Raw genomic sequence first — 6,000 nt, 5'->3', positions numbered from 1 at the left:
TTTATTAACGCCAATGGAATCCGCACGGGGCTCCGCTATTTATTTACGCCGCTCTATTGTTCTGGTCGGATTGTCGGGCTAGAATTGATCGGCGAACATGAAATCGGTCGCGCGAAGGGCGTAATAAATTTAACCGGATCCGGAGGTGTAAGATTACGGGCGACGTATTGCGTGACTCTGGTCGTGTAACTCTATCGATTACCGAAAGGAAAGCGGCCTTCTTTCACGTACGCGCGGCGCGCCGCACTTTCGATCCTCCCGTTCGTATCGCGCACGCAAAAACCTTAAAGCGGAGCATGTCTCTTAATAGTCGCACGTACTGACCGAGGAAGCAACAGCGAAAGAAGTGGCGCGAGGAGTGGAATGAAATTTCAATTTTAGGATAAGAAGAAATTTACAAAAACCAAGTTTTCAGCAGAATCTTTTGTATCCAACCGCCTTTTTGTGTAAAGTATTTTTCATCCATCTTGCGCGTAGCTAAATTTAAAAAAATATATAAAAAAAGTTTTATGTTAAACGATTTTATTAAAAATGTAGTAAAAACTAAATTAATATGCACTGAAAGCTGAAAAATAATTCTTTTCTTGTACTTCAATTTTGATGGTGTTGAAATGGGGTTTGATCAGTTTAAATAAAATCGTGGGGCACGATATTTCAAAAGAGGATATGAAACAGTTTAATACTTTACCTTCTGGTTGCACGTGGTACCTCGCGATTTTATTTAAAGTGATCAAACACCATTTTAATACCATCAAAATTGAAGTACAAGAGAAGAATTATTTGTTGTTATTAGTGCATTTTAATTTAGTTTTTACTACATTTTTAATAAAATCGTTTAACATAAACTTTTTTTATATATTTTTTATTTTCTAGTTTTTAGTGTTTGTGAATTTACATTTTACAGCTCAGGCTCCTTTACAAATATCTTTCATTGCTGTATACAGTTTAAAAGTTTGCTTAAACATTGTAGTGCTACTAAGAAAAAGTAGAGACTGCTTAGCAAATCAGATAAGAGCAATACTAAAATGGTGTAAACTGGAGAGTTGAAGAAAATTTACTTTTATTACGAGTGTTACAAGTTTACTAAGAAAACTATGTACATGAAAATATTTTATTAAATATCTGAATAATTGAATAAAATAGTTCTTTTATGGATAAAGCGAATATTAAACGTAATAATCAGTATTATTTACACTAGCGTCAGGTACTGGGACGTGTCCAGGTATTAGGACATTTACCTTATCATTTGATAAAAAATTTATTTTACAGTCCACGAGTTCCAACACAAAATAGAAAAATAACCAGATTTTCAGGGGTCAATCACACCCCCTTAGACTGACTTTGGGCATCAAACAAAACCTGAGTTGCAATCAGAAGGAAATTCCCTACGCATTCACAAAGTTTCCGAATTTTTTCAAATTTCCGGGTTCGGGATGCTCCGTTGTGAGAACTGTGTTCTCGGAATTATCGCGACAAGATCGGCGAGCGACGATGATAATCGCGGAATGGCCCCGACAGAGCCGCGGAACGTGACTCCTCGCGAGGGCCGCGCGCGTGCGGTCGCCTCGTTGGAAAACGTGTTTATTGGTTAATTGCATCATTCTTGCCAAGTGCCCCGGCTGCCAATTGGCTCTGGCCATCAATCGGTACGCGACGTGTGGACACGTCCCCTGGATATCCGGCCCGAAAGCATTTCGCGGCTACGTCGGCCCGAGCCGCACCTCGAGCCGGCGGGGTCTCCTTTCCCGATTCCGGCAACGACGACCGTGGGCTCCTCGCGCGGTAATCATCGACGACGAACATAAACCGATCATTGTCACTGTCGTTTTACGAAACGCTCCGGCCGTAGGAGTCGCCCAACCGACGCGGCAGATCTAATCGAACACCTCTATTCATTCGAGCGAGCCGACTAATTGACGACGCGCAGCTCGATGGACAGGTAAAGGACAATACCAAGTTTATGGAGTGACAGGCTCGTTCCTACTGAAATACACGCCGCCCGAACCTATTGCCCTGTCCAGCGTCCCATCAGATCCTCCATCCTGCTTGATCGTAATTTCGTATCGTAATTCTATTCATTGCTTCCACTTAAAGAGTTAACGAGGCCGGGTCGCGGACCGGAACGGTGCCGCTTCCGACGGAACGATCGAAAAATCATTTTCCACGAAAACACCCGTAACGCCGCGATGTGCTCCAGTGACCGTCACTGTTTCCACGCTTCCTGATAACGGCCGCGCGCGCCAGCCCACCGGTATCAGCCGGCCGTGCGAGAATTAATTGCCAAAGCGGCGATAGATCAAGCGGAAAGTTTTATCTTCCGCCTCGAACGCGCGGTTAGACCGGCAACAGGCGCGGAAAAGTAACGCGACGCGGGAGGGATCTTTCGGGCAGAGTTTGTGTATTATTCGACTAGCACGGGGAGGACACCGTGTGATAGACGTCGATTTTTATGAGCCTCGGCACGATGGATCTAGGGTTGATGTTTCATGTACTTATTGGAAATTGGTTATTAAATAAATCAGCCTTCTAGTTTTATATTTTAATTTTATTTAGCGGCTAGGATAGAATGTCTTTCTAAGACAGTATACAGAACAGAAGTGAGCTCTTCTCTAACAACGGACTGCTTTATCACCGTTGCCAGATATTGAAAGAAAAAGACGCTCTACACACGTATCATTATCTTTTACTATATTCAGCTTTCCCTGGATGTTGAGTCATTTTTGCCTTTTAATAATTACAGTAATCCAACAGTACTGTCAGTGTCCCTATTACTGCCACTTTATTTATTTCACTTAAAAAAAATGTAACGTATAAAGAATAGACATATAAAGAATGTACTGTAATAATAAGAAGAACAGTCCCAATTTTATGATAAATTATTTCTTAAACTATTCATTATACATTGCGTGTTGGCAGTAATAGGGACACTGGCAGTAATTGGGACATTTACCCTATGTCGAAAATAAGTAAAAAGGTGTCCGAGCGTTTTAGCCAATAGGCTTTAATAATAGAGAGATTAACATTTAAATTATTCAAAATTTCATAGTGGTCGTGGTGTTTTAGTCAGCAAAAATCCCTCAGTACCTGGCGCCCCCGGGGGAATCCCCTCTAGAGGGGTCGGGGTGCATTTTGAAGATTTCCTCGAGTTAAAAAAAAAATATAATAAAATAATTAATAAAAAAAATGTATAAATTTTTTAACGTGGAGACATCTTCAAAAGGCACCCCGACGCTTCCAGAATTGAATCTCCCGCGGGCGCCAGGGTAGTGTGGGATTTTTACCCACTAAAACCCCACGGCCACTATGAAATTTTTAATAATTTACATGTAAATATCTCTATTGTTAAAGCTTATTGGCTAAAACGCTCGGACACCTATTTACTTATTTTCGACATAGATCCATCGTGCCAAGACTCACCAAAATCGATATCTATCACATGGTGTCCTCCCCTTGTAAGTTTTTATTCAAACGATCTCCAACAGAAATTTCGAATATAATGAAGTTATTCGAGAATGACTTATAAATTTCCATTCGACTAAATTTGTATTCGTTATTCATCGTTCGAAGAACCTCCGTGGCGAATAAGTGTCAGAGGCTCGGCCTCCGACCCGCGCTTATTCGTCACGGAACTCTTCGAATGACGAATAACGAATAAGAATTCAATCGAATAAAAATTTATTCGACTAATGCGTAACTAACTCCCGCCTTGGGGCAGCCTGAGCGGCAGCTCGATATTTCAAAAGCCGTCTCGAATCGTCGCGTAATAAAACTACGATAAACCGGGTAAAAAATAATTCTGGCCCGGGCAGATAACGCGCGGGGAATCAGGGGGCCGAAAAATGAAAAAAAAAAAAAATAGGAGAGCGGTTCTTTGGCCCGTGGAAAAGGAATTTTATCGCGCGCCGTTCGACTGCGCGCCGCGCTTCCACCGGGGGACGGAACAAAGGGGGACGTAAAAAAAAAAGCTCGTGAAAAGAGAAGATGAAACCGAGACTATTACTTTTTAATATATCGTCGCTTTTTATTGCGCTTTAATTGTTCCCCTTTGTCCGGCGATGTCGACGACGACGCGGAGAAATGTGGTCGCGGTTCATACGCGGCCATATACCATACGGGCGGGGCGAACAAAAAAGGAAAATATGAAACACCGTTCCTCCGTGAGGTAACCTCTTACCGGGGCGCTCTGACATTGCGGTAAGTGCAAGATAAAAAAAAAAAAAGAAGAAGAAGAGGAGAGGAGGTAGACCGTAACGGGAACGATATTAAAAAAGAGGTAAAGAGAGAAGCGGAAGGGAACGGCGGTGGAAATCGGTAGGAGTGTTTTCGTCACAGCGCCGAGACGAGGAGAAATGACATTACATACCGCGAAGGCGCGATGCAGAAAAAGCTCTCGAGCGTCGAGCAACGCTTCGCGCCCGTCGACGACAGCCCGGCGACGGCTATACACCGTCGTAGTCGACGGCTGCAAAAAAGCGCTTGAAAAGCTCCGGTTGCCTCTGACTCGAATGATCGCCCGGATTCGAGGAGCGCGGCGATTATACGCGCGCGCCATTGACGCGTTCACGAACGTTTACGCGTCCAGAAGTGCTCCTCTTTTCCTCTCGGCGACTGCGGGGGCTGAGAAACAATAGCGTGGAACTTGATGTTTGATTCGATCACTCGCGGAACCGTAATTATTATTCCCCGTTGTTACGTATGTCATAATTCCGAGATTAGGGGCAATGGCAACATTACGTCTGCCTATTTCAAACATTTTTGTATCTTTTTTTAGACGTACCTGCCCTTGTATTTCGTTCAAGAGTGGTCGCGATATTTATTGCGATTAGGGTTTGCGGTATCTCGTTGAATCGGGAATACGACATCGAGATTGTGGTAACGATTAATTCAACGAGATTTGTTGAACACGCTCTTGACAGTGTCAGTTTCGAATTCGAGGAAACTTCGTGCCCAATCTTCGCTACGCCATTGAGTACTCGCGGCGAATGTACAGGGTGTCCTGTTGAACGGGACTGCTTTAAATGTTTCTGTGATTTTCAATGATGCGGTTGCCGCGTACTGTGTAATTTATAATTTTATTGGTAAACACGACTAGGTACTTAGAAGTAAGGGATTCTTATACAGAGAAATGCGCCGCCTATGACACAGTTCGAGAAAATTTGACTTTTTTTCGGACTTGTAACATTCAATAGCTGTTTTTTTTATAGCTTTTCGCCCCCTGAAAACGAATCCGCAAACCGTTTGTCGCCATCACCCTCAGTTTTTGAGAAATTTTGATTTTGAAAAAATTTGCGAATTTTCAAATTTGAACATCTTTTGCGTCGAAACGGTAATACTTATTCGGTTGCTCGTTGCGTGAAATTATTGTATGAATCCTCCTGAATACAACGATATATGTTATTATTGCATTATGAACATTTAAATATGTTTAAACAACGATGAAAGGGAAAGGGAGACCAGAAATGCACCCATTTTTGAAGATATCTTTCAATTTATTTCCAAAACTAAGGGTTTAGGAGAAAATCTGACTATTCCACGAGATGCAGCAGACATTTTTCCATCGGAAAGCATCAACAGAAGTGGTAAGTCATGTTTTGTTTTCAACACAGAAGCGAAATAGTTTGGCAAAACGCGCGATGCCGACAGTGGTAGTCATTACACTAACAAGGGAAGATAGCGAACCCGAAAATTCAAAAAATTCTGGAAGTCTGTAAATACGTAGGGAATTTCCTCCTGATTACAACGCAATTTTTGTTTGCTGCCCAAATTCACTCTAAGGGAGTAGAACTGATCCCTAAAAATTCGGTTATTTTCTGATTTTGTGTTGTAACTCGTGAACTGTAAAATATTTTTTTTTACCAAATGATAGATCTAATTAAACGAAGTAACTTTTGTCTTGAAACTTTTTTTCTATCTCTTACAGTTCGCGAGTTATAACACAAAATCGGGAAATAGCCGAATTTTTAGGGGTTAATTTCACCCGCTTCGAGTGAATTTGAGCAG

Source organism: Andrena cerasifolii, chromosome 3 (genome assembly GCF_050908995.1).
Source record: "Andrena cerasifolii isolate SP2316 chromosome 3, iyAndCera1_principal, whole genome shotgun sequence".
Lineage (NCBI taxonomy): Eukaryota > Metazoa > Arthropoda > Insecta > Hymenoptera > Andrenidae > Andrena > Andrena cerasifolii.
The sequence above is the reverse complement of the archived record's forward strand: the minus strand, read 5'-3'. Positions refer to the sequence as shown.